Raw genomic sequence first — 24,802 nt, forward strand, 5'->3', positions numbered from 1 at the left:
CACTGTTCATCCAGAGGCAGGATTGATCAGCTTCAGTTAGCAGCAGTAGCGAAGGAATCGCTCGATCGGGTTCAGTTAACAGCCATCGATCGATCGCCCGGGTTCAGTAACGTGTAGTCTGCAATGCAATCGCTCGGGTTCAGTTAGAGCCCAACGCCTCGCTCGGGTTCAGTTAGAGCCCAACGCCTCGCACACACCCGCGTATGTACGAGAGAAACGCGCATCACTCGGCCCCCGACCACCCACCGTAACCGGGGACTCCCCAATATTTTCCGTGCCCTCGCTTCTACCATGGTTTTTTCCGTCATGGACGGCCCAAAGAATGTCATGCATCTGCGTCTCCGGCCCGCCCAGGACGAAAAGCCCATTTTCTGTCATGATTTTTTGTCATAGAAGTAGGACCCCACCACATCTAAGATGATATTGTGTTTTGTCATAATTATTGTCATAGAAGTGTCATAAGTATGACAGAATTTTTTTTTGTTTGGCCCAAAATGTCACGGATGTGTCTTTTTTTTGTAGTGCGTGTTGTGGGAATCTGGAGTCAAGCTCCGGATCCGGCGACAGATCACTTTCCTGGGGGGTGGGGGGATCATTCAGGACGGATTTAGCAAGGATCTATACTTTGGACATGCTAAAAAAGATCGGGATAGATTGGAACCTGACAGGACGATTCGGATTCGTAGTACACCTGCCTTCTGATGACCTTAGGCAAGTGCTCGACGGTGATACGAGCAGGAGTAGCCGCACCGAAACTATCAACACCACTCGTCCGCATTCCCCCAATGTCAGCGCCACGCGAGGGAATTTGGAGGCTATGCAGGGATTTGGGGCAAATGGGGAAACTGTGGAGATAAGCTAATGGTTGGGAACTACTAATGGCACTATATATATGTTGTATACGACACACTGTTTGTACATGTCATTTGTGTTGGGTATTACAACGTCACACATGATTTCCGCACCAAACAGTGTGAGAAGACAACGTAGGTTAGACACGGTTGCCATTACATAATCGTATGTGATGTACTACCTTGTCCATATAATTGACTTACGGTGAGATACCGTGTAAACAGCCGCTCCAGGGATATCCGTAAAAAAACAGCTGCTCTGCATATAGAGATGGCGGCGACGGCCTAGGCAGCGGCTACCGGAGAAGAGGTCAATCCTCGGTCGGTGGGCGGTGGCGGCGTCATAGGAGGTCAATCCTCGTTCTGCGACAGGAGATAGGAGGAGCTCAACCATCGAGGTCGGCGGTGGCGTGATTCGAGCACATCCATCATGGTCGATGGCGGGATAGTGGAGGTTGAACTTCAGGCGGCAGCCGCACTAAGCTTTGCTCCTCGACCCTGCTGTCTCGGCGTGCCGCCGCATCGCGCTTGTCTGTCTGTTAGGTGGAGGTCGCCGCGCGGCTAATTAATTAAGGCATTCTTTTCGTGAGTGGCTTAATTTAGTTATTCAATTCCTAAGTGTAGTGTTATACTAGTACTCTGTGTGTAAATTGACTGGCCCTTAATTTTTGTCATGCACGTCTGGATAATAACATGGAGCGCCCTCAGTAATTATTAAAATAAAACCTTGTGATTTATGCACGCATCTCTGGGCAGTAGTTAATCCATGTATTAATGTTGTTGTTTTGTTTTTAATTACCATTTGTCTGCTGCAGATGGAATGATCTCGATGGATGAAGAATCAGAATACTGCAGATTTTATCAGTGGCATGACAGAGTTCATGAATTTGGCTGAAAGTACAAAGAGGAGAATTGGTGATGCGGATTACATCCTGTGTCCATGTACTGATTGTGCCAATACAGAGTCACATGAAGTTGCAGATGTCCAGATGCACTTAGTCTCTAGGGGATTCATGCATGGATATACACGTTGGACCAGACACGGTGAAGAGGAGGTCATGGATGAAGATACCCAGGGTAGCGAGATGCCAAACCCTGATCAGTGTCACAAGGATGTTGAATCTAACATCGGGGCAGAGGCGTCAAGCTACCAATGGAACACCAGAAAGCCAAAACACCCACTGGAAAACCAAGACGTGCACGCAGATAACGAAAATCTTGATATGCTAGATTTTGCTGCTATGATTGCAGATTTCGAGGGCCCGGAAAAGGATATGATTGGGTACAAGGATCTGCCAACCATTGATGTTGACTCCAAGAAAGAACTGTATCCAGCTTGCAAAAAGAAATATTCCAGGTTGAGTGCCACCCTGGTGCTTCTCAGATTTAAAGCAGCAAACGGTCTATCAAACAAGGGCTTCACAGAGATCTTAGGTATTTTCAAAGATATTCTTCCGGAAGATAATGTGCTCCCCAGAAGCATGAACAAAGCGAAGAAAATTGTTTGCCCATTGGAACTTGAAGTACAGAAGATACACACTTGTGTGAATGATTGTATATTGTACCGTGGTGAGTACAAAGTTTCACGTGCATGTCCCACATGCAAGCATCCATGATACAAGCGCAGGAGAGCAAAGGACAAGTACAAATTGGACGACGAGATCAAGACAGGAATCCCGTTCAAGGTTGTTTGGTACTTGCCTTTCATTCCAAGGTTGAGGCGTTTGTTTGCAAACCCTAGAGAGGCAAAGAGGTTGCGGTGGCATCATGATGAGTGAATTGCGGATAGGTTTATGAGGCACCTGAAAAATGGGGCTCAGTGGGAATTAGTCGACAACAAGTTTGAAAATTTTGCCAAGGATCCTAGAAGTATAAGGCTCGGGGAGTGTACTGACGGGATGAATCCTTTTGGCGATATGAGCACCAATCACTGCACATGGCCGGTGCTTCTATGCATATATAACCTAGCTCCTTGGTTGTGTATGAAGAAAAAATACATTATGATGTCAATGATTATCCAAGTCTAGAAGCAACCTGGAAATGACATCGACATTTACTTTCAGCTACTAGTAGTAGAACTTCTGACAGTGTGGATAGATGCGCCTACTGTAAAATGTTATGATGCTTACAGAAAGGAGATTTTCGATCTACATGCGATGCTGGTGCACACCATTCAAGATATGCCGGAATTAGGTAACACACCGGGGCAGAAAACAAGGGGAGATGTAGGGTGTGTCACATGCATGGATAGGACAGCTAGCAGAAGACTTCCCAACTCGCGCGAAACAGTGTATTCATGTCATCATAGGTTCTTGTGGACGAATCACCCATACCGAAAGATGAAAGCTGAATTTGATGGTACGGCAGAGGCAGGTGTGGCCCCAAGACCCTATGACGGGGAGGTGGTCCACAACATGGCTAAAACAATTAATGTTGTGCTTGGCAAGAACCACCCTTTGACGGTGAAACTAACATCCAAGGATCAAGTGTTTAAGAAGAAATCGGTGTTCTGGAAATTACCTTACTGGGAGATTCTACATGTACGTCACTGCATCAATGTCATGCACATAGAGAAGAATGTATGTGAAAGCATCCTTGGTACTCTGCTCAAGATTAAAGGTAAAAGAAAGGATGGTGATGGTTCACGACTCGATATGCTTGCTGATCAATCACAAAGCAAGAGTGAAGTAGAAGATGATGACAAATTCATCAAAGCTCGCTAGAGTTACAGTTTTAGTATAAAAGAAGCAACACAGTTCTTCACCTATTTGTTGTCAGTTAAGACACCCTCTTCCTACTGCAAACATCAGAAGTCTCGTGGATGTGAGCTCAGGTAAAATGAAATTGGACACATGAAGTCACATGATTGCCACGTAATGTTGACACAAATCCTCCGGGTGACCATCAGGAATCTGATGGAGAAAGATATAAGAAACACACTCATTGACCTCTGTGATTTCTTCAACAAACTATGGCAGAAAGTTGTAGATCCTGAAGAGTTGGATAATATGCAAGATGATATTGCAAGAATATTGTCCAACCTAGAGATGTTTTTCCCACCATCATTCTTTGATGTCATGGTCCATCTCACTGTGCACCTTGTTGATGAGATAAAGTATTGTGGTCCTGTGTTTCTTTGCAACATGTATCCCTTCGAGCGGTTCATGGGAATACTGAAGCGCTTTTGTCAGAACCAAAACAATCCAGAGGTAGACATCCTACAAGGTTATACCGTGGAGGAGGTGGTTGAGTTTTGCACCGAATACATGAAACAAAGACCTATAGGTTTGCCCCTCTCTCGCCATGAGGGAAGGCTAAAAGGTAAGCCGGTCCTTGCTGGCACGCAAATGGCTGCACCCGGAGAATTGGCAGAGAAAGCCCATTTGACGGTACTGCTTAACAGCCCAGTTCTCATCGCTTATGCCGAAGAACACTTGGCAGAGATACGCCACAGCTTCTTACCAATGGTGCCTTCATCAGAAGTGGAGATGAAGGAGCACACTAAGAAGTACACCGAATGGCTGAAGAATCGTTTGGCACAAGGATCCATCTATGACATTGCAACGTGGTTGGCACAAAAGCCATCACCTACGGTGTTAACGTAGCAAGCATATGACATAAATGGATACACGTTCTACACTGAGGAAAGTGATAAGAAGACCTCGCATGGGAACAACTCTGTTCGAATAGAATGCATGACTGTAAATCAAGCTGATAAAAGGGTATACTATGGAACCATCAAAGAGATTTGGGAGCTTGACTATGTGAAAGTTAAGGTGGCATTATTCAGGTGCGCATGGATCCCTCTTGGTCAGGTAAGGATTGATGAGTACAGGAAGACCTGTGTTAACAGGACAACGATGGCATATCACGCGGACCCATTGATACGTCCATTTTGCATCATGCTTTTATATCGATATGTATTGCATTATGGGTTGTTATTACACATTATGTCACAATACTTATGCCTACTTTCTCTTATTTCACAAGGTTTACACAACGAGGGAGAATGCTAGCAGCTGGAATTCTGGGCTGGAAAAGGAGCAAATATTAGAAACCTATTCTGCACAACTCCAAAAGTCCTGAAACTTCACGGAAGTCAGTTTCAAAATATATAAAAAATATTGGGCGAAGGAAGCACCAGAGGGGGGCCACCCACCATCCACGAGGGTGGGGGACGCACCCTACCCCCTAGGCACGCCCCTGCCTCGTGGGCCCCCTGGCAGGCCCCTGGTGCCCATCTTTGTCTATATGAGGTCTTTCGCCCTGGAAAAAATCAGGATGAAGCTTGCGGGATGAAACTCCGCCGCCACAAGGCGGAACCTTGGCAGAACCAATCTAGGGCTCCAGCGGGGCTGTTCTGTCGGGGAAACATCCCTCCGGGAGGGGGAAATCATCACCATCGTCATCACCATCGATCCTCTCATCGGGAGGGGGTCAATATCCATCAACATCTTCACCAGCACCATCTCATCTCAAACCCTAGTTCATCTCTTGTATCCAATCTTTGTCTCAAAACCTCAGATTGGTACTTGTGGGTTGCTAGTAGTGTTGATTACTCCTTATAGTTGGTGCTAGTTGGTTTACTTGGTGGAAGATCATATGTTCTGATCCTTTATGCATATTAATACCCCTTTGATGATGAACATGAATATGATTTGTGAGTAGTTATGTTTGTTCCTGAGGGCATGGGAGAAGTCTTGCTATAAGTAGTCATTGAATTTGGTATTCGTTCGATATTTTGATGAGATCTATGTTGTCTTTCCTCTAGTGGTGTCATGTGAACGTCAACTACATGACACTTCACCATTGTTTGGGCCTAGGTGAAGGCATTGGGAAGTAATAAGTAGATGATGGGTTGCTAGAGTGACAGAAGCTTAAACCCTAGTTTATGAGTTGCTTCGTAAGGGGCTGATTTGGATCCATATGTTTCATGCTATGGTTAAGTTTAAGTTAATACTTCTTTTGTAGTTGCAGATGATTGCAAGAGGGGTTAATCATAAGTGGGATGCTTTTCCAAGGAAGGGCAGTACCCAAGAACCGGTCCACCCACATATGAAATTATCAAAGTACCGAACGCGAATCATATGAGCGTGATGAAAACTAGCTTGACGATAAGTCCCATGTGTCCTCGGGAGCGTTTTCCTTTATATAAGGTTTGTCCAGGCTTGTCCTTTGCTACAAAAAGGATTGGGCCATCTTGCAGCACCTTATTTACTTTTATTACCTGTACCCGTTACAAATTACCTTATCACAAAACTATCTGTTACCGATAATTTCAGTGCTTGCAGAGAATACCTTACTGAAAACCGCTTGTCATTTCCTTCTGCTCCTCGTTGGGTTCAACAATCTTACTTATCGAAAGGACTACGATAGAGCCCCTATACTTGTGGGTCATCAAAACTCTTTTCTGGCACCATTGCCGGGGAGGTAAGCGCCTTTGGTAGGTGGAATTTGGTAAGGAAAAATTTATATAGTATGCTGAAATTTACTGTTAGTTGTTACTATGGAACATAATCCTTTGAGGGGCTTGTTCGTGGTATCTTCACCCCGACCAGTAGAGAAAATAGTTGCTCCTCAACCTACTAAACCTACTGAAAATGTTTACTTTGAAATTCCTTCGGGTATGATAGAGAAACTGCTAGCTAATCCTTTTACAAGAGATGGAACAGTGCATCCCGATTTGCACCTAATCTATGTGGATGAAGTTTGTGGATTATTTAAGCTTGCAGGTATGCCCGATGATGTTATCAAGAAGAAGGTCTTCCCTTTATCTTTGAAGGGAAAGGCATTGACATGGTTTAGGCTATGTGATGATATGGGATCATGGAACTACAACCAATTGAAACTGGAATTTCATCAGAAGTTTTATCCTATGCATCTTGTTCATCATGATCATAATTATATATATAATTTTTGGCCTCGCGAAGGAGAAAGCATCGCTCAAGCTTGGGGGAGGCTTAAGTCAATGTTATATTCATGCCCCAATCATGAGCTCTCAAGAGAATTTATTATTCAAATTTTTTATGCTCGGCTCTCTCTCAATAATCGTTCCATGCTCGATACTTCTTGCACTGGTTCTTTTATGATGAAGACTATTGAATTCAAATGGTATTTATTGGAACGCAACTCTGAAGATTGGGATCTCGAGGAAGGTAAGGAGTCAGGTATAACCCCTAAGTTTGATTGTGTTAAATCTTTTATGGATACCGATGTTTTCCGTGAATTTAACACTAAATATGGACTTGACTCTGAGAATGTAGCTTCTTTCTGTGAATCCTTTGCTACTCATGTTGATCTCCCTAAGGAGAAGTGGTTTAAATATAATCCTCCCATTGAAGTAAAATTAGTTGAACCTATTAAAGTTAAAGAAAAGACTATCACTTATAATGTTGATCCTATTGTTCCTACCGCTTATATTGAGAAACCACCTTTCCTTGTTAGAATAAAGGATCATGCTAAAGCTTCAACTGTGGTTTGTAAGAGTAATGCTAAAATACCTACACCTCCTGAGCAAATTAAAGTTGAACCTAGTGTTGCTATGGTTAAAGATATCTTGGCCGATAATATTGATGGGCATGTTATTTACTTCTATGATGAAACTACTAGAATTGTTAGACCCGATACTAAAAATAAACATAGACCTGTTGTAGGCATGCCTATTATTTCTGTTAAAATAGGAGATCATTGCTATCATGGCTTATGTGATATGGGTGCTAGTGCAAGTGCAATACCTCATTCCTTATACAATGAAATTATGCATGATATTGCACCTGCTGAGATAGAAGAGATAGATGTTACAATTAAGCTCGCCAATAGAGATACTATTTCACCTGTTGGGATTGTTAGAGATGTTGAAGTCTTGTGTGGGAAAGTTAAATATCCCACTGATTTTCTTGTTCTTGGTTCCCCACAAGATGACTTTTGTCCCATTATATTTGGCAGACCCTTCTTGAATACTGTTAATGCTAAGATAGACTTCAAAAGGATATTGTTTCTATTGGTTTAGGGGATATGTCTCATGATTTTAATTTTGCTAAATTTCGTAGACAACCCCATGATAAAGAATTGCCTAGTAAATATGAAATTATTGGTCTTTCTTCTATTGCCGTGCCTCCTAATGATCCTTTAGAACAATATTTGCTAGACCATGAAAATGATATGTTTATGAATGAAAGAAGGGAAATAGATGAAGTATTTTTTAAACAGGGACCTATTGTGAAACACAATTTGCCTGTTGAAATCTTAGGGGATCCTCCTCCACCAAAGGGTGATCCAGTGTTTGAGCTTAAACCATTACCTGATACTCTTAAATATGCTTATCTTGATGAAAAGAAGATATATCATGTTATTATTAGTGCTAACCTTTCAGAGCAAGAATAAGAGAGATTATTGAACACTCTGAAGAAGCATCATGCAGCTATCGGATATACTCTTGATGATCTTAAGGGCATTAGTCCCACTCTATGCCATCACAAAATAAAATTGGAGAAAGACGCTGAACCGGTTGTTGATCACCAACGACGGTTAAATCCTAAGATGAAAGAAGTGGTAAGAAAAGAAATACTAAAGCTTCTAGAGGTGGGTATAATTTATCTTGTTCCCGATAGTCAGTGGGTAAGTCCCGTCCATTGTGTCCCTAAGAAGGGAGGCATTACTATTGTTCCTAATGATAAAGATGAATTGATCCCACAAAGAATTGTTACAGGCTATAGAATGGTAATTGACTTCTACAAATTAAATAAAGCTACTAAAAGGATCATTACCCTTTACCTTTTATTGATCAAATGCTGGAAAGATTATCTAAACATACACACTTTTGCTTTCTAGATGGTTATTCTAGTTTCTCTCAAATACCTGTGTCAAAAGAGGATCAGGAAAAGACCACTTTTACTTGCCCTTTCGGTACTTTTGCTTATAGACGTATCCCTTTTGGTCTATGTAATGCGCCTGCTGCCTTTCAAAGATGTATGACTGCTATATTCTCTGACTTCTGTGAAAAGATTGTTGAGGTCTTCATGGATGATTTCTCCGTTTATGGAACTTCCTTTGATGATTGCTTAAGCAACCTTGATCGAGTTTTGCAGAGATGTGAAGAAACTAATCTTGTCTTGAATTGGGAGAAGTGCCCCTTTATGGTTAATGAAGGTATTGTGTTGGGGCATAAAATTTCTGAAAGAGGTATTGAAGTTGATAAAGCTAAAGTTGATGATATTGAAAAGATGCCGTGTCCTAAGGACATTAAAGGTATAAGAAGTTTCCTTGGTCATGCCAGTTTTTATAAGAGGTTCATTAAAGACTTCTCTAAAATTTCCAAGTGTCGGTGTCAAAACCGACAGATCTCGGGTAGGGGGTCCCGAACTATGCGTCTAAGGCGGATGGTAATAGGAGGCGGGGGACACGATGTTTACCCAGGTTCGGGCCCTCTCGATGTAGGTAATACCCTACTTCCTGCTTGATTGATCTTGATGATATGAGTATTACAAGAGTTGATCTACCATGAGATCGTAAAGGCTAACCCTAGAAGCTAGCCTATGGTATGACTGTATGTTGTCCTATGGACTAAACCCTCTAGTTTATATAGACATCGGAGGGGGCTAGGGTTACATAAGGTCGGTTACAAGGGAGGAGATATACGCATCCGTATTGCCTAGCTTGCCTTCCACGCCAAGGAGAGTCCCATCCGGACACGGGACGAAGTCTTCAATCTTGTATCTTCATAGTCCAACAGTCCGGCCAAAGGATATAGTCTGGCTGTCCGGAGACCCCCAAATCCAGGACTCCCTCAGTAGCCCCTGAACCAGGCTTCAATGACGATGAGTCCGGCGCGCAGTATTGTCTTCGGCATTGCAAGGTGGGTTCTTCTCCAAATACTTCATGGAAGATTTTTGAACACAACGATAGTGTCCGGTTCTGCAAAACAAGTTCCACACCCCACCGTAGAGAGAATAATATTTCCATAAATCTAATATGTTGACACGTTTTGGTAGCACAAGATCACATCACGGCCCGGTCCTTATCTGAACCGTTTTTTCTCAACCAGCGCTGCGCATATTGCGAGGTGGTTTTTCTGTCACGTCTTGTCAAAGCAGAGATCGTGTCCCCCTTATTATGGGATTCTCATCGATACGGACGTGGGTAACCCAATCGTGCCTGTTGGTATGACTCCTAGATCTTAGGCAAGTCCAAAACGGCCACGAGGAGGACGCTTGATATTCACCCTCTTTATAAAGAGGACGAGGCCTTTTCTTTTTTTCCCTCTCGTGCTCAATCGAATCCTTCCCCCGCCTCGAGTTCTAACACCCAAAGCTCAAGTCAAGCGCTTCGGACCTTCAACTATGTCCGGATCCAACCTTCAAGGTCGGTGGATGCCTTCCTCTGTCACAGAGGAGGACATCAAGAAGCTAAGAGAGGCCAGATATCTGACCGCCGAAATTTCGCATAGGCTGCCTGCCCGAGGGCAGGTCATCCCTACTCCCAAACCCACCGAGAGTGTCGTCTTCATCTCCCACTTCCACCGAGGACTAGGCCTCACTCTGGATCCCTTTGTTAGGGGTCTTATGCTCTATTATGGGCTGGATTTCCACAATCTGGCCCCGGATTCCCTTCTTCACATCTCGTCATCTATTGTTGTATGTGAGGCCTTCCTCCGCGTTACCCCTCACTTCGGCCTATGGCTCAAGACCTTCGATGTGATGCCGAAGATGATCGAGGGGCGGCACGCAGAGTGTGAGGGTGACTTAATAAGCAAAATCGCTGATGCTCCATGGCCAGAGGGTTCCTTCCTAGAGGTGTCCAGATTGTGGCACCGGGAGTGGTTTTACATCACAGCTCCCTGAAGTGCCAAGTGGGTACCCGCCCCCACCTTTCGCTTGGGCCCCCCATCGCAACTGATGTCATGGATCAGCAGGGGGCTGAGCTAGGGTCTAGCAAAGGACGTGCCAATATTGCAGAGCCGTATCCGAGATCTCTTTGAGAGAGATTTCTGTCTGGTTATGGTAATGCAAGTTATGCTGGTTCATCGAGTCCAGCCTTGCAAACGTCGGCCCCTCCGTATGTGGGAATTCAACCCGGAAGGACCGCGAGCTATTCATCATTTCCTCGGCATGACGCTCGAAGAGATGTACAAGTCGTTCTTCGGACCCCAAATAGAGTGTCCGGGTACCACCGAGGATGTGGGTTTGAGCTGCAACCGCCCTGCTACCCAAGTAAGTAATCCCATGGCCGAATCCGATGTCCTTTTATTTATCATGGCATCATTATAAAGAGTCGCTCTTTGACTAGGACTGGATAACAAAGGCAAAGATGATCAGGTGTTCAGCCCCCCTTCCTGAGGGCTTGGACAATCCGGTACTGGACAAGATGCTTGAGCCGGTGCCTTATCTAGTGCCCTCAAAGGAAGATGAAGAGAGGAATAAAGAGGGCGAAAGCGGGCCTCACTCGCTACTCACTCCAACCGGGGGAATCAACGCCTTCGCGAGGGAGGATAACCAGGGGGAAGAATCTGACATTCTCTCTCCCCGGGGAAGGAAGAGGACTACCTCTGAAGATCCGGAAACTAAGGTTTCCAAACGGGAGAAGAAATCTTCGCCAGAGGGTCCTGCCTCGGAGGGTATTCTTGCCGCACAATGTCCATGCGGGGATCAGCCCTCTACCGAGCTGTAAGTAATCAAAAAGTACTAAATAGTGAAAATATCCTACCTTACTTCCGAAGACAATAACAGATGCTTATAAATTGTAGTCCGGATCGTAGCCCTTCTCGACAGAGTTCGTCTTTGGGGGATCTTCTTCCGGAGATGATGGAGAGCGAAATGCCTCCCCCTGACACCCTGCCTCATGAGACGGGCGACCCTGAAGTGTCATCGCGGAGGGTATCTCCGGGTCCGCCAAGGCCAGAGGATAACCCTTTGGCTACCTGGAATCCCTAGTATCCGGCTCCTAAGGAGAGCGGTAGCAAGAATCCGGAACCGTACAGTGTGCGGTCGGACGCACTAAAGAATCTTCTGGGGCAAGCGGCCGTCTTGGAAGCGCATCGTACGCTGATGGGTACGGTAATTGAAAGGATTTTATCCGCTGAAAGCGGATTGCACGAAGCCTTTATGAGTCTGCTGAAAGGCTTTGAGGTACGTGAAATAGTGTATGTTTCTGATAGTACCGCACACGTTAGGTGTGCCCTATGCAGATAGTAGCCCCTGAGACTCTGGTTGTCATCGAGAACGGCGGCAACCCGACGATCATATTCCCAGGTAATAACCCGACTGTCTTTATGTGCAGGTGGCTGAGGCTCCGGTGGCTAGCCGAACTGATGGGTTACCGAGCTAAAGCGGCAACTTGATGCGACCGATGCCGATATCGTGCTTGTCAACCAGCGGCTTGACGAGGCACAGGGTAAGTGATTTCTCTGGTGATCATCACATAATAAGAGGAGCATGATGCCATTATCTTTAATATGTTGTGACTGCAGATGGAGCTGCCACCATGGAGACCCTTCGGGCGGAGCTTGCCCGAGCCAAGGAACAAGCAAGGAGTAACAATGCGGCCGCTCTAAAGGTGGCCGAAGAGTGGAGGGCCGAACAGGCCGCGCATTGCGAGAGCAAGGAAAGAATGGCCAAAATGGTTGTAGAGTTAAAACATGCCGCTTACCAGCTTCTTGAAGAAGAAAGCCGAGCAAGGGCGACGGACCTGGAGAAGGCCCTAGTAGTTGCCAAGGAAGCCCGCTCCAAAATTAGAGCGGCGAAGGAGGAGCTGCATCAAGCTGCGGATATCGTGTCTGGGAAGCCCTTCTTATTGTGGACTAAATTCGGAGATCCGAAGTATGCTTCTCTTGACCGACTATGGAGTTCTGCGAATGCCTACGTGGATTTGGCTGCAAGTGTTGCTGATGCGGCCGAGTACTTCAAGGATCAGAAAGATCACGAAGTGGAAAAGCTGTTCTGGTCATAGTTTCATGCTCTAGTCCGTCCACTGCTATTGAATGAGCGAATGGCCGAGTGGGCCGAGCTCCATAGGTTGTCCGGACTTGCCATGAGGTCCATTGTGGATCATCTGTGGCCGGGAGGGCCAAGGCCGAATAGCTATTTTAGTTTCGTGCCACAATTCCTTGGTGGTGCCGGGCATCGATGCTATGAAGAGATCGGCGTGCATAGAGGGTGCACGGATGGCCTTTGCCCGTGTCAAGACATACTAGGCGGAGATGGAGGCCACCACTGTTGCAACACAGGGTTCGGCCATAGGCCGAGTGGCTGCCGAGCACTACTTTGAAGAAGTTCTTGAAGGCGCTTGTTCGATAGAGGCTCAGTGCGCGAAGAATATTATGTTCTAGTGACATGTACTTCCATTGTAAAAACAATGTTTTATTGAGTTATCAAGGCTGCATTTATACTTTTGCCCGAAAGTACTATGATGCCTCCTATGCGGCCGTTTATGTATATATGTATATAACCTAAAAGTTTGTAGTCATCGGCTTCCGCCCCCACGCATATAATGCGGGGGTGTTCACAGAAAACGCGGATCAACACTTGATCCAACGTCTTGGTCCATTAAGGAGGTGGTAGCACAGCGAACAAGGCAATCAGACTATATGGCTTTAACACTTCACTTAGCCATAGGAGTTTGATGGTGGGGCTACTATATAGCCCCTGGTACTTCTGCGCTCGTCCGAATACGAGGCGCGTACGTACATGACCGGGAAACGGCCCTTCGTTAATGTGGAGGAATCCCGAAGATTCTGCTGAGTCATCGAGTGGTTGACCAGTCTTTCGCTACATCATGACAGTCAGTTTTCGGCTTTCTCTACTGAGGTGCTCATCCGGATGAACCAGGGCACAATCACAGTAGTTCTCCCAGTGCTACCTTAGCCAATATAATGGAACGTAAGGTACCAAAACGTGGGAGCCGAGCAAACCCAACATTTTATCAAAGACATGATTCGAAGCTGATGCATATAAGGCCAAACTCACGACGCCGAACACTCCCTAAGGTGTTCGGTCTTTATAACATATACCGGGCTAAACAATGCCCTTAATAATAAACCCCATGTGTCCGGGTACGTGCAATATCCTGACATGGCCACATGCCAATAACGTCAGCATCCTTCTCGGTTGTGTGGAGTAACCGGAGGATGTGAGCAACAAGAGACAGTAAAAAAGGTTTACGCAGGGGCTTAATCTAAAAATAAACCTTTGGGCGGGTCCCTGCTGCACATCTGCGCCTGTGTCTCCGTTGTGCCGTGTCCGGGACGAGTGTAGCACGATTGTCATCAGTAAAAGGAAAGAACTTAGGTTAAAGTTGCCGTGCCAAAAAAAGAATTAGTTATTATCAATGAACTATCAAAATTCAAGAGAAGTCAAGTTGAGCCGGGCTGGCCCTGATTACACGCGGGAAGCCCCTGGTATCGTCTATGAGGGTTTGATCATCAAACCAATCTCATGTATATGTGGTGGAGCACCGGACTCGTCTAACCGTGTCCGTGGTCTTGACGACCTGTCATTTTTTCTGGTTGGTGAGGTCGTCTAGTTCGCGGCTGTTAAAGCCGCCGCATCCTCTTCCGCACATAAAAAACGTTCGGTATTTCTGCTAACTGTGATGATGCCACGTGTACTGGGCATCTTAAGCTTGAGAAAATCATAATGTGGTATTGCATTAAAACGAGCGGAAGTTGTTCTTCCCAGTAGTGCTTGATAACCACTTCGGAATGGAGCAACGTGGAAAGTTAACCTTTCGCTTCGGAAGTTATTGGGAGAACCGAATACAACCTCTAGTAGTAGAGAGCCCGTACAGCGGGCCTCTTGGCCTGGTATTACTCCCTTGAAGGTAGTATTACTGTGGCTTATTACTGTGTCCTGATATATCAGATTTAGATCACTACCTCCGTCCATGAGGACTCATGTGAAATGGTACCCGTTTACTATTGGCTCTAACACCAAGGCCACCATTCCTTCGTGCCGGATACTTGTCGCGTGATCCCTATGATCAAAAGTGATCGGGCAGGCCAACCAGGGGTTGAACCTAGGGGTGACGGGCTCTATGGTGCGTGTGTCTCGGAGTGCATGCTTGCTTCTCCTCTTCGTCACATGGATCATGTTTACCGTTTTAACCTCTGGTGGGAACTTTTTCTGTCCCCCGGTGCTTTGCTGGCGAGGTTCATCCTTGTCTTCACTTGGTGTCTCTTCCCCTTTGTGTTCGGCGTTTAGCTTACTGGCCTGCTTGAAGACCCAACATTCTCTGTGGATGCGATTTGCAGGTTTGTCGGGGGTGCCATGAATCTGACAGAGCTTGTCAAGAATCTTGTTTAGGCCAAATGGTCCTTCTCTACTGCCTTTGAAAGGCTTTTTCCACTGACCTGGTCGAGAGCCCTTGAATCCGGCATTTACCGCCATATTATCTGGGCTACCTTCTTTATTTCGACACTTGTTTTTGTTATGTTGTGGTTTTCCATTGCCATCCCTGACTTCGGATGTGCTTGGGTCGCTGGTGCTGTTACGGGCCAACCAGCTGTCTTCGCCCGCGCAAAAGTGAGTCATGAGGCTTGTTAGGGCTGCCATTGTTCTCGATTTTTCTTGGCCGAGGTGTCTAGCAAGCCATTCGTCTTGGACACTGTGTTTAAAAGCTGCTAAGGCTTCGGCGTCCAGACAGTCGACGATTTGGTTCTTCTTGGTGAGGAACCTGTTCCAAAGCTTTCGGGCGGACTCTCTGGACTGTTGGATTATATGACTTAAATCGTCTGCATCCAGAGGTCGGACATAAGTCCCTTGAAAATTAGCCCGAAAAGCGTCCTCGAGCTCCTCCCAACTTCCAATTGAGTTTTCCGGGAGGCTTTTCAGCCAGTGCCGAGCTGGCCCTTTAAGCTTGAGGGGCGAGTAATTAATGCCATGGAGATCGTCTCCATGAGCCATATGAATATGGAGGATAAAGTCCTCGATCCAGACTCCAGGGTCTATGGTCCCGTCATACGCCTCTATGTTCACTTTTTTAATCCTTCTGGGAATTCGTGATCCAGCACCTCATCGGTGAAACATAGGGGGTGTGCGGGACCCCTGTATTGGGATATGCCATGGTGTTCGGACGGTTGTAGTATTCGGTTTTGATTTTGTGCCAGAGCGCGCTTCCTAGATCCATAGATGGATCTGGTCGCATCGGATTTTTGGCGCAAGTTCTCATGTAGATCGTGTGTTGACTTATGTGCGACTTTGCTAGCTGCTCTATCACGGTCCCAAGGTGGTGGATCCGGCCGGTTGGCCGTATCATTTTTCGGTTGTGTGGGCTCTAAGGCCTCATCGTCGAATTCAGGTAATAGCTTGCGCTTTGGATAGCTATTTGTGTGGTAACTTCCACCATACTTTGTTTCATTGTCGAGCACTTTGTTCCACCTGCTGTTGAGCGTATCTTGTGCGGCCTTAAGCCTTTGCTTCTGCTTCTTCAGGCTCCTCATTGTGGCAATAAGCCTTCTACGGAGGTTCTCTTGCTCCAAGTGCGTTTCCGGGATGATGTGTGCATCTTCGTCCGGACTGCTTTCCTCCCCATACGGGGTTTGATGAGGTTTATCCTTGGTGTCGCCGTGTTCGAACACCGGATCCGCACTATGTTCGCCATTTGCATCTTGATCGTGCTCTGCCACTTGGGCGGTGCAGTCGTCGTTTCTTCTAGTGTCGACTGGACTGTTATTTCCTCTTGCACTATTATCGCTGTTTTTTCTATGGCGGGACTTAGAGCGGCGCTGCTGACGTCGGTGCTTGGGTTGCTTGGAGGGGGCATCCTCCGTTGTCTCTTCGCCATTGCCCTCTTTGGGTGTATCCACCATGTATATATCATGTGATCAAGTGGTTGTCCGGTGCCCTGTGGGCGCAGGTTCCTGTTCATCTCCTGCATCTTCGTTCATGCCGTCGATGTCTTCGGAGTCGAAGTTAAGCATGTCGATTAAGTCGTCGATAGTGGCTACCAAGTGGGTTGTGGGTGGGCAGCGAATTTCTTCGTCGTCCGCATCCCATTCTAGCCGAACATAGTTCGTCCAAGGTTCTCCTGACAAGGAGAGAGACCTTAATGTATTTAGAAGATCACCGAAAGGCGAGTGCTGAAAGATATCCGTGGAGGTGAACTCCATGATCAGCGCCCAGTCGGGTTCGACGGGCAAGGATGTAAGCGGCTCGGAGTCTGTGGCCAGAGATGAATCCAGTGGTTCGGCAACACGGCTCTCATAAGGGGTAAAGTCAGCATCCGGCTCTATTGCCGCCGAGAGCGCGGCCTCCGTGGCGGGGTCTATCCCTCCGCTCTCGGATGGCGCGATTTGCTCCGGATTGACGGCCGGAGTAGTTGCAGATGTGATCTCCCGAATACTGTCCGATGATAGAGTTATGTCATGCTCGTCGTGGCTATGCAGCGCACCTGACACAGGCTCGAATCCGTCGAAGATCAAGTCTCCACGGATGTCGACAGTGTAGTTCAAGCTTCCGAATCTGACCTGATGGCCAGGGGCGTAGCTCTCGATCTACTCCAGATGGCCAAGCGAATGGCCCGCGGTGCAGAGTCGCCGAATACAAGGATCTGTCCGGGGAGGAAAACCTGACCCTAGACCTCATCGCTACCGATGATCGAAGGAGCCATCAAGCCTTATGGTGACAGCACAGTGGAACTCTCAATGAAAGCACCGATGTTGGTGTCAAAACCAGTGGATCTCGGGTAGGGGGTCCCGAACTATGCGTCTAAGGTGGATGGTAACAGGAGGCGGGGGACACGATGTTTACCCAGGTTCGGGCCCTCTCGATGGAGGTAATACCCTACTTCCTGCTTGATTGATCTTGATGATATGAGTATTACAAGAGTTGATCTACCACGAGATCGTAGAGGCTAACCCTAGAAGCTAGCCTATGGTATGATTATATGTTGTCCTACGGACTAGACCCTCCGGTTTATATAGACACCGGAGGGGGCTAGGGTTACACAAGGTCGGTTACAAGGGAGGAGATATACACATCAGTATTGCCTAGCCTGCCTTCCACGCCAAGGAGAGTCCCATCCGGACACAGGACGAAGTCTTCAATCTTGTATCTTCATAGTCCAACAGTCCGGCCAAAGGATATAGTCCGGCTGTCCGGAGACCCCCTAATCCAGGACTCCCTCACCAGGCCTCTGACTAATCTTTTACAAAAAGATGTTCCTTTTGTCTTTGATGATGATTGTGTAGAAGCATTTGAAATAATTAAAAAAGCCTTGATTTCTGCACCTATTGTTCAGCCACCTGATTGGAATTTACCCTTTGAAATTATGTCTGATGCTAGTGATTATGATGTAGGTGCTGTTTTAGGACAAAGAGTTGATAAGAAATTAAATGTTATCCAATATGCTAGTAAAACTCTAGACAGTGCCCAGAGAAATTATGCTACTACTGAAAAGGAATTTTTAGCAGTTGTATTTGCTTGTGATAAGTTCAGACCTTATATTGTTGATTCTAAAGTAACTGTTCACAGTGATCATGCTGCTACTAAATATCTTATGGACAATAAAGATGCTATACCTAGACTTATTAGATGGGTTCTCCTACTACAAGAATTTGATTTGCATATTATTGATAGAAAGGGAGCCGAGAACCCTATTGCAGACAACTTGTCTAGGTTAGAGAATGTTCTTGATGACCACCTACCTATTGATGATAGCTTTCCTGGTGAACAATTAGTTGTCATAAATACTTCTCGTACTGCTCCATCGTATGATGATTATGCTAATTACATTATTGCTAAATTTATACCACCTAGTTTCACATACCAGCAAAAGAACAAGTGTTTCTATGATTTAAGACATTACTTCTAGGATGACCCGCACCTTTATAAAGAAGGAGTAGATGGTGTTATGTAAGTGCATCTAGTGCCCTTAGTGATTTTGGTGTATTAAAGACTTATAGGTTAAGGGACTAATGCGTTTGTGAGTGTACACAGGTCTATACGTCTATGAGGAGTTCACTATTTACAAGAAAAGTCGACCCCTAAAAATGAATATCTTCGACTGAAGATTTTGGTATTTCTGAAGACTTTCATGAAGACTTTGAAAGTGAAGAAATAGGTGTGTCCGTGAAGACTTGATATTCATGCGAGGAATATGAAGCTTGAAGACTTTCATTTTCATAGTTTTGTTTTTTTTCTTTCTTGAGTCATAGGAAACACCTTACTGTTAAAGGGGGTCGAGGAAATACTAAGGAAAATTTTCCATGTGATGCTCAACTCAAAATCCTACACCTACCAATCCCTTCGAGTGAAGCCATTGGAAATCTCATACAGTTCAGTCAATTTCTTCAGTGACAGAGATGAAGTTCTTCTGGTGTCTAAGGAATTTGTCCTGACTGAGGAGTTAGGAATTCGCTAGTGCGAATTGCCTACACAGTGAGGAACATGATAGCCCTGAGGATTTTGCTACTCAAAATTCCGACCGTTGCTGTGCTATGCGCCAGCTGTCCGAAAATATCTATCCACCTAACGGTCATATCATTGAAGGGCATTTATGTCTTATCATGTCGGGCTGCTCCCTAGGCTATAAATAGCCGCCCCCTACAACCACTAGCTGGTTGGCTGCTCCGAGAGAAACTGACAATTGTCATTTGAGAGAAACCCATCCTCTGAGGACTTTGAGCGAAAATCATCAAGTGAGGAAAAACCAAAAACCCAAAACCCAAACACCTACAAACCCCAAGTGATTGAGCATCACTGAAGAGATTGATCCTGCATGGATCCGATGCTTGTTACCTTTGAAGACTGTGCTTCTTCCAGACGGTTAGGCGTCATGGTCTAGAGCATCCAAGAGGAATTGTGGATCGCCGAGTGACCAAGTGTGAAGGTTTGGAAGTCGCCTGAAGACTTACCATGAGTGATTGGATGAGGTCTGTGTGACCTTAGTTCAAGGAGAATATGGTGAGGACTGGGTGTCCTAAGCTGCGTGTTCAGGACTGGGTGTCCAGGACTATGTGTCCTCGAGTTTAAATACTCAGCCGCTCCAACCAGACGTACAACTGAGACGGCAGTTATAACTGATCTACCAAATCATTGTCTTCACCAAGCTTACTGGTTCTATTCCCTCAACTCTTTCATTTCCTCATAACTGTGTTGTGTGTTTGTTCATATCTGTGTTTGAAGACTTTGACTGAAGACTTTCTCAATTTCCTCAGTTCAATTTCTTCAGTCAGTTTGTCTTCATCCAGTGTTATCCTGTGACTACACTTCCTGTACTCTGTGCCTGTCTTCATTTCATCATGATGACTATGCTTGTATTCTGTTATGTTTACTTTTGAGTACTTATTTCACTGCTAGTAGTTCTTCGCTAAGGAATTTCCTCATCGGCAAATTCCTTAGTGAAGAATTTCATAAAAATCGCCTATTCACCCCCCCTCTAGTCGATATAACGCACTTTCAATTGGTATCAGAGCAAGGTACTCCCTTGTTCTGTGTGATTTTGGTTTAACCGCCTGGAGTTTTAGTTATGTCGACCGCAGGTATGATCAAGGTCTCTGCTGGGTGTCCTACCTTCGATGGGACGGACTACCCCTACTGGAAGAATAAGATGCGAATGCATCTTGAAGCAATTGATAACGATCTCTGGTATGTTGTGGAAAATGGTGTTCCCTCAGTCACACCTTCTCTGAATGCTGCTGATGTGAAGAGATTCAAGCAACTCGACTCTCAAGCAAAGAATATCATATGTGGCCATCTGAGCAAAGGATAGTATGGCAAAGTGAGTGCTTTGGAGACAGCGAAGCTTATCTGGGACAGGTTGTCCAAAGTGAATGAAGGATTCTCAACTCAGCGTGACTCTCGAGTTGATGTTCTTCGCAATCTCTTCAACCGCTTCAAAAGACTCGATAATGAAAATGTTCAACAAACCTTCGATGCCTCACTGACATCTCAAATGAGCTTCAAGCACTTGGTGCCACTGACATCACCGACCATGAGGTGGTGAAGAAATTGCTGAGATCGCTTGATTCCTCATTTGACACTCTGGCATTGATGATACAAGAACGTGTTGATTACAAGTCACTTGATCCCGCTGATATTCTCGAGAGGCTAAATACTCATGAGTTACAACTTGCTGAAAAGAGAGATCTCTATGGTTCAAGCTATGGCAGATCACGTGCACTAAAGGCCAAGGCAGTATCTGAGTCCAAAGATGAAGACTCTGATAGCAACCTTGGTGATCATGAAGAACCGAGCCATGATCTGGCTCTGCTCGTGAAGAAGTTCCAAAAGTTCTCAAGGCATGGTCGCCTTGGAAGACCCTCAAGGAGCAATGATTCCTCATCAAGTGACTACAAGAGGAGGCTCTGCCACAAATGAAAGAAGCCTGGACATTACATTCAAGACTGTCCTCAATGGGAAAAGGAATCAAAGAAGAAGAAATACAAGGATTACAGTTTTGATGATGCAAAGAAAAAGAAGAAATCCTCAAAATCCTCATCATCAAAATCATCAAAGCCTTCATATCACAAGAAGAGAAACTCCAAGAAGGCCAGGGCATTCATTGGCAAGGAAATGGACTCTGAGGCTGAATCTGAAGAAAATGAGGAAGAGGAGTCATCTGAGGAGTCCGAATCCGGAGTGGCGAGCCTAGCTCTCGTTACTTCATTCGTCAGCAAGTCTATCTTCCACACTGAAGAAAATAACCTCACCAACAAAGCTGATGAAGGGGGTGATGACTACGCTCCCACCTACTGCTTCATGGCATAGGGTGCCAAGGTACTCAAATATACCTCATCTAAATCAAGTGAGAATGAATCTGATGAAAATCTTAAGCCTAGCTATTCTAAACTTGCTAAGATTGTTGTAAAAAAAGGGCTTTAGAAAAGGTTCAAAACATGCTAGACAAAAGTGATGATATGTTGGGTGAAGAAATGGATCGTACTAAAGCCCTGACTGAAAATCTTCAGAGATTTCAGACTAGGTTTGACAATCTTCAAAGTCATCATAACACTCTCTTATCCGATCATGAGAAGCTTTCTTATGAATTTCTTCAAAGAAAGCAAGACCTTGAGAAGCTAAGAGTGAGTTATGAAGGTCTTCAGAAGGAGCGCGATTCATTACTTGCTCAACAAATCAGCGCTTCTCAGGAAGAATTTGTTCCTCCATGCTTGAAGTGCATTGAATGTGAATTTGCTAATTCTTCACCTGAATGTTCAAATGCTGCTAATGTTTCAAATTCTTTACATGCCTCTGCTATCACTAATTCCTCATCTGAGGACATTGCTAGTATCATTGACGATGCAGGGTTGAAGGAAGTGTACATGACAGGCATGTACAAAAGCCTCAAAGGGCATCAGGCTCTTTGTGATGTGCTTAAAAAGCAGATCCTCAACAGGAACCCTAGGAAAGAGGGTATCGCCTTTGAGTGGAAACTCAATGCTGATGGTACATATTGGAAGCCTGAGCAGTACCCCAAAACTACATGGGTTGCTGCAAAGGGACCTCCAGTTGATCCATCTAACTTATCTGGATTTGCATGTGAATCTCCTCATTCTGATGATGAGTCAATTGATTCCAACTATAAACTGTTCAAAAATCAAAATGGTGAAGTATTTGCTAGATATATTGGCACTAACTGCAGGAATGGCTCCCCGATGAAGAAAATCTGGATTCCCAAAAGATGCCTTGAAAATCTTCAGGTGAATGTCATCATGACGCCACCTGTGAAGAACAGGAACCCCAGATCAAGTTCTTCATATGGACCAAATTCTTCATATGGATTCAAGTCCTCATACGGACCAAATTCCTCATATGGATCAAAGTCCTCATATGAACATCATCGTGCTAACCCGTCTGTTTCGCAGGGAAGATCTCAGGATTATGGATATGTGCATTATTCTTCAAATCATTATGTCCATAAGTCCTCGAAGAATTTTTCTGCATACTCTTATGCTTACTCTAACCCCTCTTATGTGAAACGAAATGGACTGGATTCTATGCCATCCTTCTCGTATGGAGCTTGCAGAATGATGAACTCTTTGCCACCCCTTCAGATGTGGGTGGTGAAGAAAAAGAACTAATCTCTTCTGCAGGGTCAGGTCTCTAGACGCACGTAATCGTCTGAAGAATTTGCTGGAGACCTGAGCATGCCTGATAGGACGCATCCTAATCATGAAGAAATGAACTTTCATTTCTCACGTCCTCATATTGCTTTATCAGTTCTTTTACTTGATGAAATTGATCTGATGAATTGATGTCATATTCTTCACTGATGAAGTATATGAGTTTGTAAGTTGCACTAATTCGTCTGCAGGATGATCAACCCAAAGCCACTGAATGGGTCCTCGATAGTGGATGTACAAACCACATGACTGATGTAGCGACCAGACCTCAAGCAGTCTGATCTCTGTGCTCCGGTGTCATCCCTGGATCAGTAATGCTGACACCACACAGTACTCGGAGGATTTATAACAGAGTAGCAATCACACACTAATTACATCGAGTGTCTCAGTAGAGAACTTATTACAATAAATATGGCTTAAGGCCATCTAATAATGATAACAACGGAAGGCTTGGAAGATAAGTGAGTCCATCAACTCCAACGGCATCACTGAGTATAGAACCACGACCTAAAACTCCTTAATCATCGTCTGAAAAGTCTGCAACATTAATGTTGCAGCCCGAAACGGGTCATCACATGGAATATGCTGGCAATGTAACACATAGAGAGTAATGGAAAGAAACAGCTATACTATATGCATATTTGGTTGGTGGAAAGCTCTATGGTTACAGTTTTGCATAAAGCCAATTTTTCCCTACTTCAAAGGAATAAATTTTTTATTTAACTATCATGGTAGTTGTTAAACATTGAGAATGGTTGACAGCATTCTCAATCCCAACTAAGCATCATCATTAAACATAACCCAACAAAATTAATTTAGAGTAACATGTTGAGATTCACATGATAATCCAAGTACTAGATACTCAAGATGTCCATAACCGGGGACATGGCTAACCATGATTAGTTTATTACACTCTGTAGAGGTTTGCGCACTTTTCCCCACAAGACTCGATCGCCTCCGTTTGGTTTCTCGCACTACATGGTGTTTGAGAAAATGGATGATCGAGACATAGTCTTTCAGAAGCGCTAGCACCTTACGATCGGGTAGACCGTACCACCTACATCCCCTACATCTGCTAGTCTACCACTATAAGAGTTCGCACGACTTAGTCAACTATGCTAGAGCCCACAATAGCTTGTGGCTGCACATGGAAGTTTCTAGTATGAATAGTCTCATGATCCCTTTGAGCCTGGGTGGCGGTCCAAAAGAAAACAAGCAAGTCCTGGAATACCCAGGTGCCTCAATCCACCCAGATGTGTGTTTAAGTTGCCACCTTAGATAAACCATTATTTAACAAAACTCACATCTGTCATGGATATCACTCACCCAATCCAAGTCTACTAGCATAGCATGGCATAATAAGCAAACGTAGAAGTAACTCCCAAAGGTTTGATAATAAACAGGTAATAGGTACTACCTCATCTACTTCCCATCCCACAATTTAATTAGATCCTAATCATGCAATGTGTGAGGATTGATCTAATGCAATAAAACTGGGTAGTAGAAAAGGTATGATCAAAGTGTTACTTGCCTTGCTGATGATCCAGGAAACCTAGCGATTCAAAGTAACAGGCGGCGCACTCCGGGTATTATATCACAAACAAACAAACAAGCAAGCATACAATAAGAACTCATCTAATGCACAGTTAAAACTCAAATAAGAGATCTAACCAGAAGGTTCAACTTAAGAACTCCGGTTGGCAAAAAGAATCAAATCGAAGGAAGCAACGAAAGTCAAACGGCGAAAGAAAACAACTTCGTTCTACTAATCTGGATCTAGGGCAAATTTTACAGTAGCAAAATCTTGTTTAAGTTGGTTAAACGGATAGAGGGTTTCGAGACGAAACTCTAGGCGCTTGAATCGCCTGATTCCGATAAACGAGCCAAAAGTTATACT

The sequence above is a fragment of the Triticum dicoccoides genome, chromosome 3A (assembly GCF_002162155.2).
Source record: "Triticum dicoccoides isolate Atlit2015 ecotype Zavitan chromosome 3A, WEW_v2.0, whole genome shotgun sequence".
Lineage (NCBI taxonomy): Eukaryota > Viridiplantae > Streptophyta > Magnoliopsida > Poales > Poaceae > Triticum > Triticum dicoccoides.